Source organism: Crocodylus siamensis, chromosome 1 (genome assembly GCF_052110815.1).
Source record: "Crocodylus siamensis isolate JL-2025a chromosome 1, ASM5211081v1, whole genome shotgun sequence".
Lineage (NCBI taxonomy): Eukaryota > Metazoa > Chordata > Crocodylia > Crocodylidae > Crocodylus > Crocodylus siamensis.
The window spans coordinates 206,740,457-206,755,242 of record NC_143395.1 but is presented as its reverse complement, the minus strand read 5'-3'; the positions used below and the strand labels follow the sequence as shown (position 1 = coordinate 206,755,242).

The following is a 14,786-nucleotide window of genomic DNA, read 5'->3' as shown; positions in this document are numbered from 1 at the left end:
CCAGAGAAGCTGCTCCTTTAAGATAGAACAAATGCTGGGAAGGGAGGGGTGTGACACCGAATGAAAAACCGAAAGTAAAAAGAAATTAAGGTCACTGGAGGAGAGAGACCCCTGAACCTTGACAGAGGGAAATGACTTGACCAGGTCTTGTTAAGCCTGGAATCAATAGAAAAGAAGGTTCATCTTCAAAAAAAAAAAAAAAGCTGGGGCGGGGGAGGCTCCAAACAGTGAAGGAACATCAGCTGAGGCAGTGGTGAGAAAAGAAAAGTATCTACCTTACAGGTCAAAACAAAAATTGTGTTTCTCATTTCCTTTGTTGTGTTTGAACATATGGTAGAGTCAATTGGACTCTAGATGATTTCATGGGTGAGAGAGCCAAGGGATATATATATTGTTTCATTGTTTAGTTCCACTGTTAAGTTTCAATTAACCTAAACTGGATATTATGGGAGAGTGGAGCGAGCCAGCCGAAGATTTCTGAAGTAAAAAATGAAGATGTATCTGAACAGCATACAATAACCACAGTCTGCCTAACTGATAAAGTTCAATAACAATTTTTTTTAAAGTGATTAACCTAAATAAGATTGTGATTCAATCAATGACTTAAAATTTTGGGTATCGTCTAGAACAGATTCAAGAGAGGTTGTGGCCCAGTAAATCCCCATGTAGATTGCAGGTGTCTGACTGTGGTAGAAAAGAAGTAATACTTCCCAACTAATAACATCAAGAATAAATGAGACGTGGCAAGCGAGAGTCAGAATATACTACAGGGACCCAAACACAGGCAATCATAGGAAAAGGGGCTAGAGCTCGAACATAAGCAGAACCACCACAGTGGACATTTCCTTCACCACCCCCCTTCCACTCAGTATCTGTTTTCTCATGGTAAGGAATCAAACTGTAATTTTATATTTAACAGAAGTATATAGAACATACATTGGCCACATATATAAGGTGGAATTGAACCGTTACAATCATGAATCCTGAAGGAAGTGTTGTCATACTCATTTTCTCTTTCTTTCTTCCTTTCCCTTTCTGCCTCTTGTCATATCAGCAGGGATGGATCAGCCTGTGGCTAGCAGTACAAAGGAATGTAAAAACCAGAGGGAGGGAGGTTTAAAAGAGCATAGGAATTTGTACCCCTAAAATTCCACCAGACTCATTTACAATAAATTTGGACTAAATAATACATACCCCCCAACCAGAGCTGACCCATGTTATGCCACTGGTGCAGGGCCTTGGACAAATTGAACACACCCTCCTGATGCAGAGCCAATCCTGCATGCCACGGTGGTGCCAGCAGGGAAGGGGATTTGATGAGCATCAGATGCAAGGCCAACGGCAATGCTGAGGAGTCACCCGGTATGCTCTGCCCATCTCTGAGGGGACCCCAAAGCACTGTGCCTGGGGCAGCTGCTTGTATTTGCAGCCCCCTAGGGATGACCCTCAGGGCACAGACAAGTGTCAGGTGTCACTTACCAAAGGTGGCGTATATCACATTGCCATGTCCACTTTCAAGTTGCACATTGCACAGGTATCAAATAGCACTCAGAGCTTCACTGTACCCCACTTGATCATCCTGCAGCCTTCCGGAACCCTGCATTCACATTGTTATGCCCCCCAGGGGCAAGTCTTGTTACTGGGATGAGTCCTTCTCTGTGCTGTCATCCCTCAACCGCCTCAAACCTCCCCTGTCGATACAGTGAATACACAACCCGACCTCTGCTTCCTTAATGTATAATGCTTGAGTGGGGCAACCCCCTCCCTCCAGCAGCCTCATTTTGGTGTGGGGAAAAAAACAGAGAGTCTGGCACCGGGCTGGAAAGAGCACAAAAAGAAGGCATAAAAGTTTGCAAAGTCCCTGGGTTTGTTTGCAAGCAAAGTAGGTCAAGGAAGGCTTGTGAAGCGTGAGCCAAAAAAGAGCAGGAAGACAATGTGGCCCTGAGTTTGCAAAGTGGCTGATGGCTTTCCAAAAAGCAAGCTGGGCTGGCTGCTGGGCAGGGGGGGGTGACACATCCAGGTATCCCCCCTGTTTACTGTGTAAAACATAGTATTACAGCAGTTACTTGGGCTTCTTTGCCTTCACCCCACCATGACCCTGAACTACCCCTGTCTCCCTGAAATGCAGTGGCACCCTCCTGGCCCTGCTGGCAGTTGTACAGCCCTTCTGTGACCCCACTGAGTTAAGAGGAACAGGCTTGGCTTTAATTCTCGGCTTGTCTTGCACAGAGGTAAAATGAGTGGATTGACTTTTCCCTTTTAAGTTTTGTACCTGTTAGGGTGACAATAATTTGCATTATTAGGGAGGACTGGATTTGCAGCTGAATACAAGACATGACCTGTGGCCTAGCAGAGCTGCTGACCACAAGGCAGAATGATAGCTAAGCCAGCCATTTGCTTATGCTAAGTAACCATTTTAACGTGTCAGCCATTTTCTGAGGGAAAAGCAGCAAGTGAATCTGTGTGAGTCTGTGTGCAGTGAACCAGCTACAGTGAGGAAGGAGATAAGATAAAGGGGCCCAAAAAAGTTAGAAGATGATACAACCTGAAACAGAAAAATAGATTAGAATGTGGAAAACAACACATAATTGGTAACAGAATCCAAGATGAACACATGCAAAAAGGTGAATGGTGATTGGTGAAGAAGCCTCCAGAAGGTTCTAGGTTTTGGTCAAAGTCTGCCCATTGACCAAAGAAAAGAAGTCAAGGTCTTAGACATGTGCTTATAGCAAGAAGTCATGTAAATGAATGAAATGCATAGGCAATTCCATGCTAATGAAGCAAATAGTAAACAGAGGCGGAGCTTGAGAGGGGAGGAGAAATGGGTGGAACATAGGAGGGGTGAGGGTAGAATAAATGTTAATAAACATGAACCAAAGTGTATAAATGTGGAAAAAACTATTGTTCATTGCTGCTCCCCATATTCTGTCAGTGTGGGAGCTCGCCTGAAGCTGTCTCCATTCTGAATAAAGCTGTTGTGAGCAATGTGTACTGGTGTTTGCTCCCTGCTCTTCTTTGGCTAATGAGTAACAGGATCCATGGGTAATTGGACAGTCGTCTCCTTAGTTGTTGGGCACCGCATGAAGTCAGGGTCTAACAGTACCCATTTACTTAGGTAGCTCTGCACACTGAAAAGCATCCTTGAAAGTGTCATGTGAACTCTGTAATTCAGCACAGGACTCCTTGACCACGTCTTTCAAATTCTTCATGGTGTCTCACACTTGCTCGAGGATGGCATCCTCCTCATGCAGGGACTCATGGAGTTTGGCCCACCAGGCATCTTTGCATTGCATTCTGATTACTGAGGGCTCCACCAAACCCTCAAGTGAGGTTTCACAGGACCATATCTGCTTGCTGTGAAAATCTCTTCAGCGCTCTGCTGAAGTGCAAGCAGGCTGCCATTCCCAGTGGCCACGGGTCACAGTGGCTGATAAACAAAGAAAAAAATGGTTGCCTTCCCCATAAGAGGAGGAAAGTACACATCTCCACTCCCACCATGCAGTGCACAAAATGCCAGCAGGCAAGGAAACAGACTCCGCAATACTGGGGCACCACTCATCCTGCTCAAAACTTATGAGTTCTCACTGCTCTGGGAACAGGTCCATGATCGCCACTGCTAGCTGCAAAAAATTAAAGCAAATAAGTACCTGTTGAACCCAGCCTGCATGGCCACTGAAAGAACATGGCTACCCACCTAAAGTAACACATGAATCCCAGGAGTTGCCTGGCAGTTGCATGAGGCACATTGGAAGAGACTTACCAAGTCCAGCATGTTCTTGGGTCTTGGTAAAGATGATGCATCAGCCACATGGTTTTCTTTCTGACCCTCCACTTCATCATCTGTGCTATTCCATGGAATAGAGGGGCTAAGTAGCACTAACTGTAAGGTGACCAATGGTTCTTCCTGGCACTCATGGTCATCAGGGAACAGGGAGCAGTCTCCAAACAGCTGAGACATACTCATGGTTTCACCATGAGGAGGGGCTGCTGCTGCCACCTCCACCTCCACCTCAACCCTAGCGCTGAGGGTCTCCAAACCTGGATTGTCATCTGCATCCTTGGAGAGAATGATGGACAGCTTGTCACAGAAGCGGGTAATTGTGCGACCTGCCCCAGAAGAGAGTTCGCATCTTTGGCTTTGTAAAACACTGATCTCAGGGGCTTGATCTTGCACCAGACCTGGGTCCAGTCATGAGTGTGCCTTTGTGCTTGCATGCCTTTTTCAATCTCAACATAAAAAGGCTTATTCCTTCTACTTTTCATCCTGTTTATGATCCTTTGCTCTGACCAAATATCAATTAAGTCCTCCTCCAGTTTTTCCCAGGTTCAGCCTGTGTTGGAGGTATCAGCCTCCTGGGGCATCAGCTCCATGCTGCTGGCCTTGGCTTTCTGAGACATGGTGAAGCAGTTCATGGTCAACAGCACAAGTGATTTGTGGAAGCGGCTGGCAAATTTGGGGGGGGGGACCATTATACTCAGACGGTGCTTGCATGAGGGTTTGAGAAAATTCCAAGGATTGTGAAGTAATTACCTGTAAGTAACAAAACACCCAAAAGTGATGAAGCACCCAGCAAAAAAGACCTGGTGATGGTGTAAATAAGGCCATTGTACTTTGGGATGGCTGCTCAATGGCCCAGAATGTTGCAAAACTTGATACCTACCTGCCTGCTTGTGCCAAATAATTTTATTACAGAAGCACAGCCTGATTTCCCTTAAAGTGGTAAATGTTTTGAGTAGCTAGGAGAGGAGTCAGCAAAACATTTTTTGTTTGTAAGCTTGATTACATCAGGACACCTGTGGTTGCAAAACTCAGGATAAAAGGATGTGCAAAAGTCCCAATGCCCAGGGATGCTGGGGTGAAGTGTTGAAAAAGCAGCTACACCAAGCTCCAGACTAACCACACATTCCCTGCCCCCTGCTTGTTGCAGATGGGTGAAAGGCTGTTGCTGATGGAGAGAAGCAAAATGGAGAATAAGGATGAAATACATGACATGATGGAGGACATGGAGCAGGAGGAGGACATGAAGGAGGACATAGGGGAGGAGGAGAAGGAGGTGGCAGTACTGTTTCTGCAAATACTGTTTACCTGAGGATTGCTGCGGAAATGCTTGGGAAGGATAGAAACTGTGCTACAGTGTTCAGTGGCAAGTTGTGGTCCTGCTTTAACATCAATGACAATAATAAGAACAGGTACTCAGGGGGCTTGGAATACACACAGCAAAGTGAACAAGTGGAATTTGACCAGGATCTGTTGAGCAACCTGAAGAGGAGGACCAGAATCCATACAGTGTGGGCCCGTGAGAGCAGCTCAGAGTGGTGGGAGTGAATTATGCTGACCACTTGGAATGAGCAGCAGTAGCTGGAGATATTGCGAATGAAAAGGAAGACATTCTATTATATCATCTCAATACTGGGGCCACACATAACGAGGTAGGCCACTGTTTTGTATTTCACCTCAGTTAGAGTGCCGTAAGCACAAAGTTTAACACCCAGCCCCTCCCACCAGCTTAGAAAAGGCACGAAAACAGTTTTCCAGTCTGACGTCAGGAGGAGCAGGGGGGAGGAGCGGGAGAAAGTCTTTAAAAGCTTTGCTGAGCCCACGCCACGGCAGAAGCCATTTTGGGACCAGCAGATCAGTCCCTTCTACCACGATCTGGCCAACCGTCTCAGCGCTTCTCCACCACCGACTGTCCCTGGCATACCCCTTTCCCTGCGCACCGACCTGATTTGCGATCCGATCCGAGTAGTACAGAGAGAGTAAAGAGAGAAAGAGCTGTTGATTTGTTTCGTAAACAAACACCTTTAATCAAGCTGCCGTACCTACGCACCTCATTCATCAGAGTGTAAATAAACAAATAAAAGTTACTGACTGTCAATTTACAAGCTCGTTCCCTGTTCTGCAACCGGGAGGCTCCATGATCAACAAACAGAGGGAAAAACCCCTCCCTCCCTTCAAGGCAAAAGGAATCTTCTCCTCACTGTGCCTCAGGTCCTGACCCTGCAGGGCACAACAGACACAAACATGCATTGGGCCATCTCACCAGACAAGAGGGTTGCAATGGCCATCATGAAACTGGCCAGCGCATCCAGCTTCCATTCCATTGCCACCCAGTTTGCAACTTGTGAGGTATACCAGCTGCTTAAGGAGATCACTGCAAAGAAATGTATTGACTTGTAGAATCCACAGCAAGTCATAGATGGCTTTAATGAGAAGGTGTTCCTAAACTGCATGGGGGCTTTAGACAGCACTCGCATCCCAGTGCTGTGCCCTGCAGGGAGAAGAAAGGATATGCCTCTGTGATCCTGTAAACTGTGGTGGACCACCAGGGCTGGTACATGAACATTTTAGATAAGAGGGGTGGGGGTGTAGCTCTCTATGTTAAGGAAAGTTACATGTCCCTAAAAGCTGATATTGGTGACCAGGGTGGACTACTGGAGATCCTCTGGGTTAAAATCCTTAAGGAACACAGCACAGGGGACACAACGGTGGGAGTCTACTACAGACCTCCCACCCAAAGTCCTGAGCTTGACCAGGAGTTTCATAGATTTCATAGATTTCATAGACATCTGGGCTGGAAGGGACCTCAGGAGATCATTGAGCCCAGCCCCCTGCCCAAAGGGCAAGAAGTCAGCTGGGGTCATAGGATCCCAGCAAGATAAGCATCCCATTTACTCTTGAAGGTGTTCAATGTAGGTGCTTGAACCACCTCCGCTGGCAGACTGTTCCAGACCTTGGGGGCTCGGACAGTAAACAAATTCTTCCTTATGTCCAGCCTGAAACGATCTTGCAGGAGTTTGTGACCGTTCAACCTAGTCATCTCTTGGGGCGCTCTGGTGAACAAACGTTCCCCCAGATCCTGGTGGTCACCCCTGATAAACTTGTAGGTGGCCATCAGATCACCCCTGAGCCTACGCTTTTCCAGGCTAAAGAGTCCCAACTCTCTCAGTCTATCATCGTAAGATCTGTTTTCCTGACCTCTGATCATGCACGTGGCTCTCCTCTGGACTCTCTCAAGCTTCTCCACATCCTTTTTGAATTGTGGAGCCCAAAACTGGACGCAGTACTCCAGCTGCGGCCTCACCAAGGCTGAGTACAAGGGGAGAATGACGTCCCGGGATTTGCTCGAGAAGCATCTATGGATGCAAGCCTGAGTTTTGGTCGCTTTATTAGCCACAGCATCGCATTGCAGGCTCATGTTCATCTTGTGGTCAATGATGACCCCCAAGTCTCTTTCTTCTGTAGTGCTAGCCAGCGTAGCACTGCCAAGCCTATAAGGATGCTTCAGGTTTTTCTTCCCACGGTGGAGCACCTTCCATTTTTCGGTGTTAAACACCATCAGGTTCTCGTCCGCCCATTTGCTGAGCTTGTCCAGGTCAGCCTGGATCACCCGCCTATCTTCTGGCATGGATGCTTTGCCCCGAAGTTTGCCTGGGAACTGACTGAGGCCGCATGCCCCAGGACCATGGTTGTCATGGGTGACTTCAATTACCCAGACATCTCATGGAAGGATCACTCAGCAAAATCCTAGTGGTCGCAAAGCTTCCTCTCATGCATGGATGACCTCTACCTGACTCAAGAAGTCTATGGGCCAATGAGAGGCAAAGCGCTGCTCGACCTGGTACTGGCTACTGCGAATGATCTAATCGGCGACCTAGTGATCGATGGGAAGCTGGGTAACAGCGACCGTGAGCTGATCACCTTCACCATCTGTCGTAAAGCTGGCAAGTCAGTCAGCAACACAGAAGTCCTTGACTTCAGGAAAGTCAACTTTGACAAGCTCAGGAGGCTAGTCAGTGAGGCCCTAAGGGACCATGACCCCAGGGAGAGGGGAGTTCAAGAAGAGCGATTGCTCATCTAGGGAGTGATCCTCAATGGACGAGCTAATTCTATTCCATCTCAGAGGAAAGGCAGCAAGAGGGCACAGCAGCCCCCCTGGCTCTCCAGGGACCTAGCAGACCTCCTAAGGCTAAAAAGAAAGGCTACAAAGGATGGAGGATGGGATTCACCTCCGAGGAGGAGTAATCTGCACTAGTCCAGTCCTGCAGGGAGCAAAACAGGAAAGCCAAGGCTGCAACTAAACTCCAACTAGCTTCGAGCATCAAGGACAATAAAAGGTCTGTTTTCAGATATGTGGGGAGCTGGAGGAAAAGCAAGGGCAACATTGGACCCCTGCTGAACCAGAAGGCACAACTGACAACTGACACCCAGGAAAAAGCCGACCTATTAAATAGGTACTTTGTGTCAGACTTTCATCAGTACCATGAGACACCCATGCCCGTTACGGGACAGGGAAGTCCGGGTGTGGTAGATCCCCTGCCTTCCATTAATGCTGACGTCGTGAAGGAACATCTTGAGAAGCTGGATACCTTCAAGTCAGCCAGCCCTGACAATCTACACTCCAGGGAACTCAAGGAGCTGGCGAGCATCATAGCCCAGCCCCTGGCACGGATCTTTGAAAACTCCTGGTGCGCTGGTATAGTGCCTGAAGACTGGAAGAAGGCCAATGTGGTGCCTATCTTCAAGAAAGGGAGGAGAGTGGATCCGGCTAACTATAGGCCCATCAGCCTGACTTCTATCCCGGGGAAGATCTTAGAAAAGTTTATTAAAGAAGCTATCCTTAATGGACTGGCTCATGCAAACATCCTAAGGGATAGCCAGCACGGGTTTGTTGCGGGTAGGTCTTGCTTGACCAAGCTCATTTCCTTCTATGTCCAGGTGACCTATCGCCTGGATAAGGGAGAAGAGATTGATGTCATATATCTTGACTTCAAAAAAGCCTTTGATTCGGTATCCCATGATCACCTCTTGGCGAAACTGGCCAATTGTGGTCTTGGGTCCACTATGATCCACTGGCTGGGAAATTGGCTCCGTGGTTGGACCCAGAGGGTAGTAATTGATGGCAGTCACTCATCATGGTGTCCTGTGACCAGTGGGGTCCCCCAAGGCTGTGTCCTTGGACCCATATTGTTTAACTTCTTCGTTAATGATGTGGACATTGGAGTCAGGAGCGGACTGGCCAAATTCGCTGATGATACCAAACTTTGGGGCAAAGCATCCACGCCAGAAGACAGGCGAGTGATCCAGGCTGACCTGGACAGGCTCAGGAAATGGGCGGATGAGAACCTGATGGTGTTTAACACCGAAAAATGCGAGGTTCTCCACCTTGGGAAAAAAAAAACTGCAGCATCCTTATAGGCTCGGCAGTGCTACGCTGGCTAGCGCTATGGAAGAAAGAGACTTGGGGGTCATCATTGACCACAAGATGAACATGAGCCTGCGAGGGGATGCTGCGGCTAATAAAGCAACCAAAACACTGGCTTGCATCCATAGATGCTTCTCAAGCAAATCCCAGGATGTCCTTCTCCCCCTGTATTTGGCCTTGGTGAGGCCGCAGCTGGAGTACTGCGTCCAGTTTTGGGCTCCACAATTCAAAAAGGATGTGGAGAAGCTTGAGAGAGTCCAGAGAAGAGCCACGCACATGATCAGAGGTCAGGAAAATAGACCTTACGATGATAGGCTGAGAGACATGGGACTCTTTAGCCTGGAAAAGCGGAGGCTCAGGGGTGATCTGATGGCCACCTACAAGTTTATCAGGGGTGACCACCAATATCTGGGGGAACACTTGTTCACCAGAGCACCCCAAGGGATGATGAGGTTGAATGCTTATAAACTCCTGCAAGATCGTTTCAGGCTGGACATGAGGAAGAATTTCTTTACTGTCCGAGCCCCCAAGGTCTGGAACAGTCTGCCAGCGGAGGTGGTTCAAGCACCTACATTGGACACCTTCAATAGCAAATTGGATGCTTATCTTGCTGGGATCCTATGACCCCAGCTGACTTCCTGCCCTTTGGGCAGGGGGCTGGGCTCGATGATCTTTTGAGGTCCCTTCCAGCCCTAATGTCTATGAAATCTATGAAATCTATGAAATTTTTACCAGCTGGACTAGCAGCGCGTATGATGCATGCATGTTCAGAAACTCCCCTCTGCCTGCCCTCATGGAGAAAGGACACTATGCACCCAGCATGGAAGAGACAGTGATATACGGGGTCACTGTTCCCCTGGTTATATTAGTGGATGTTACCTACCCCCTAAAGCCCTGGCTCATGAAGCCTTGTGGAGGGAGCATTACCGACCCACAGAAGCTGGCTTTCAACTACCACCTCAGCAGTTGCAGGATGGTCCTGGAATGGGTGTTCAGCTGACTGAAAGGACAATGGAGGGCACTTATGTGCTGGCTCAGTGTGGTTGAAGAAAATATAACGGCCTTTATTGTGACAGCATGCATGCTGCACAATAGGCTGGTTAAGCAGCCCTTGTGCATGACTGTCCGGAAGGATATATTGCTGACAACAACCCCTAGAAGTGCTTTGTTCTAAAATTAATTCATTTTTTTACACTTCAAATCTGTGTCTGTCTACAGGGGCATGCAGTGTTGCGGACATGGGGAGGAAGGGAGGACAGTTAGGGGAAGGGGGAAGAAATCTGGACTGGGCTAGGGGTTTGTTGCTTCCAGACTGTGAGTGGTTTGGGCGAGGGGGGCATCACACACCGTCTCCGACGTGAATGAGGCCTGGCGGGGGTGGGGAGCAAAATAGCAAGCCACATTTTGAAAAACATTCCAAAAACATGTATAAAACAATTCACGAGACACCTCCAAAAGCTGTATGTGGCACTATACAAACAGATTGACGATGTACCGGGGCAGGCAATAGGAGGGTTCCAATGGGAGCCCCCATTGGAAACTGTACAAAGATCGGTGAGCTTGGACATGCTGGGAAATGTAGTCCAGAAAAATTTAAAAAAAAAAGCCAGAAGAGCTTACCACCTACAACATCAACAGCAATCATCAATCAACTGGGTGGCAACAAACACCCACCCAGCTTCCCACCCACCCGCTACTCTTATGATATCATAGCCCCACCTGCTACTCTTATGATATAGCAGTTATTAAGCAGCTATAGTTAATGAAAAAAAAACCCTGTATATTCATAACATGGCGGGGTGGGAAGGGAAAGGAATAGGACAGGAGGACTCACGTGGTATGTCTGTGGGATTGGGATGGGGTCTTTGGGATAGCATACTGATGGAGAGACCAGACCAAACAAGCACTTCTGATTATTGTTCTAAACAGAAAGAAAGGATAAGTCTTTTAAAGCATTTGAAACTCACAAGAGAGACCAGAAATAAAGTCCAATAGTATGAAAGTGTGATAACTAGTAAAGTAACTAGGGTAGGGCAAGCAGGGCACTTTAGCTGCCCGCCCCCAATCCCTCCCTGTTCTGGGAGCCTTTCCTGTGGCAAATGCAGCCCTGTACTGCCTAACCATACAAGCTGGGCAGCTCTGTGCTCCATATTGTATGGGGCTGCCCTGAGGCTGCTGCACCTTACAGACAGGCTTCCTGCACACTAGCTGCAGCAGTCTCGTGGCATGGGCTTTCCAGGGGCTGTCCCTGGGACCCTGTTCTCTGCCACCTGTTCCAGATACTTTACTGGGCATGGAGCTGCACCTCCCATTGCAAAGTCCCATAAAGGGATGCCACTTAGCTCAACCCCCCAGTGCATTATGGGACACAGGGTTTCCTGACTTTTATGGCTGAACACTGTAGGAAAGGCTCCTGGGGAGGCAGGGACAGTCTGGTTCCCTCTGCTAAACCTGCTCCTCAGCTGCATCACCACAACTACATGCTAGTACAACTGAAGGAACTGCTACCTGAATGCAGAGAGAGCTGGGGAAAGTAAGAATCTTTGCCTCACGTTGTCCCACTCTCCAGTGTTTGACACACTGCCCAGGGCACTGCAGGAGCTAACTGCTTCTGCTGTCTATGGCTCTTTCTGATTCTCTAATGGTTAGTAGCACCTTGGTTGCTATGTTTCAGAAGCAGCACATGTTAATAGAACAGCTCTTTGGTCTATGCCAGCTTCTGCCTTGACAGTTGGAAAGGGAGACCCTGGGGCAGCTGGTACTAATGTGAAGTGTTGCTGATACTGTCTGAAAAAGTAATGAATTTGGTGCCACTAGTTACACATCTGACTTGTAAAGTAGGCACCATGTGAAATATACAGCCAAGACTTCCCCACATTGGCAGCTTCTGTCATCACATCAATTCCCAAGTTCATTAAAATGTTAAAACATGAATTAAAGAAACATCATTCATAAAACACTCAAATAACAGACCATGAATGCCTTCATTGTCTTTCACCTGCTATTATGAAACTGACACAGTAGGTTAGGCAGCAGGCCAGGTGCTGTGGGGTTCAACAATAACCTGCCACTAACCCACTGAGTGTCTGTAGCTCAAACATTTTATCCTTGTGTAACAGGGTCATCTGTCCCCTTAAGAAGGAGTGGCTAGCACTGTTAAGGGCATTCAGCTGTGGGCCTTCTAATAATGAGGCAGTGTTCCTCTGGGAATTTAACACCGAAGAGGAAAGAGCTAAGGGAGAAGACTGTGAAGGGACAATCTGAAAGGAAGAAGGAAGTGGTCACTGCTTCCTACAAGAGGAGGCCTGACTGCTGCACTGGGAGCCAGAGAGCCCATCCTCAAGTGCCTGGGCCAGAGTAGAAAGACATTTTTGTTGGCTTATTCTTTGATTTGTGTGTTAAGTACTATGCTGAGCATGATGATAAAGATCTTTCCACTGTCACCTCACAATCAAACATGGAAGCTGAAATTCTAATGAAAAGGTCCCCACTATAAAATAGGAACTGAGTGAAGGTATGAAGTGGCTTTGTGCTGTGGTATGAAAGGCTTTCTTCAAAGAGAAGGGTTTAAATATTCTGTTGGAAAGTAGGTTTTTCTGCTTTGGACTGGAAGACAAGCCTTTCTAAAACAGGACTTTCAGTAGTTGCATACCCAGGAGTGGGAGAAAGGGCACCCATCCTGGTGCCAAATTAGGAGAGACACCAGAATCCCTCCCCCTCCCTCTGCATATAGTCCATGGCCTGGCAGCATTCCCATACTGGGAACTCAAAAACAGTCCTTGGCAGAAGCTATTTCAATGGTTTTGAGAACAATATCTGGGGCAAGCAAGCATGTAGTAGCAGTGGCAACAGTGCAGCTGAGGACTATATAGGAGTTCCTGGCATGGGTAAGACTTCTACTCCCCTGCCCCACTCTCTACTCTCTTGTAGGGTTTGCACTTGGCATCAACTCTGCTTGCTATGCCTCTGACTTTCAGAACTAATATTTAGGAGGTCCCATATAGAGTAGAATATGTATGGAAGGCCTAGGCCTGGTGGTGTTAAGAAACATGCAGAGGAAGAAAGGAGCTTAAGACCATGGGACCAGGAGAGGAGTCTGCAGGAACAGGTCCTCATGCTTTTACCTGAATATGCTATGTTCACAGCTCAGGCTTATCGGGTGACAAACTGGACCATTTTTCAAAGTATCCTCTGCATGTAGCCCAGAACTTGTATTCTTTTAGTTCTGTACTGAAAAGTTTGTCTGAGGAGAAGGGCCACAATATAGTTTTATGGGATTAAACTACAACTGTCAATAATGCTTTCCTTATTATTATTGCTGTGATAAATAAAAAGAAGGAAGGCAGAAAAGTGAAGAGTGAAGCCAGGGAGCTCTGGAAATGGAAACGGATGGATGGATACTTTGGGACTATTGCAGGCAATCTTAGTTCATTAAGCTTTTCTGGGCCACTGTTTCACTAGCCTGGGAGATGCATTGGAATATTAATTGATTTCATAGACGTTATGGCTGGAAGGGACCTCGAAAATCATCAAGTCTAGCCCCTGCCCCAGGGGCAGGAAGTCAGTTAGGATCAAAGGATCCCAGCAAGATAAGAATCCAGACATTTCTTGAATGAGTCCAGAGTAGGTGCCTGCACCACTTCTAGAGGGAGTCTATTCCAGGTCTTGGGGCTCGGACAGTAAAGAAATGTTTTTCTTATGTCTAGCCTAAAATGGTCTTGGAGGAGTTTATGACCATTGGTCCTTGTTTTACCTTGGGGCACTCTGGTGAACAGACAGTCCCCCAGATCAAGATGCACACCCCTTATGTACTTATAAGCAGCCACAGGTCCCCCCTGAGCCTGCTCTTTTCCAGGATGAAGAGTCCCATGGCTCTCAGTTTCTCTTCATAAGGCCTATTCTCTTACCCTCTGATCGTGCTCATGGCTCTCCTCTGGACACTGTCAAGCTTCTCAACATCCTTCTTGAATTGTGGAGCCCAGAATTGGATGTATTATCCCAGCTGCAGCCTCACCAAGGCTGAGTACAGTGGGAAGATGACATCCTGAAATTTACTTGAGAAGCATCTATGGATGCAAGCCAGAGTTCTCAGATGTGGACACTATGCCCCAAAGTTTAGCATCATCAGCAAACTTAGCCAGTGTGCTTCTGACACCAGTGTTCACTTTGCTGATAAAGACATTAAAGAGAACCAGTCTAAGGACAGAGCCTTGGGGGACACCACTGGTCATGTAGCACCATAATGATTTGCTACCATCGACTACTACTCTCTAGGTCTGACCTCAGAGCCAATTTCCCAGCTGCCAATTTTCCGAGGCCACAGTTGGTCAATTTTTCCATGAGGAGGTCATGGGACACCAGATCAAAGGCTTTTTTAAAGTCCAGGTATATGACATCAGTCTCATCTCCCTTGTCCAGGTGATATGTCACCTGGTCATAGAAGGAGATGAGATTGGTCAGGCAATACCTACCTGTGACAAACCTGTGCTGGCTGTCCCTCAGGATGTTGCCCTCAGCCAGCTTACCAAGAATGGTCTCTTTGATAATTTTCTCCAGAATTCAGAAATCATTTTTTAAAATCTC

General features: G+C 47.5%; 1 protein-coding gene and 1 pseudogene across 4 annotated transcripts in view; one reads left to right on the top strand and one right to left on the bottom strand.

Moving 5' to 3' along the window:
• LOC149873957 (uncharacterized) overlaps window positions 1-5,761 on the top strand; it is a 33,202-nt pseudogene extending 27,441 nt beyond the window's left edge.
• The window catches only part of TBX15 (T-box transcription factor 15), a 252,746-nt gene that overhangs the window by 54,555 nt on the left and 183,405 nt on the right, over window positions 1-14,786 (bottom strand). The gene's annotated exons all lie outside the window — the stretch shown is intronic.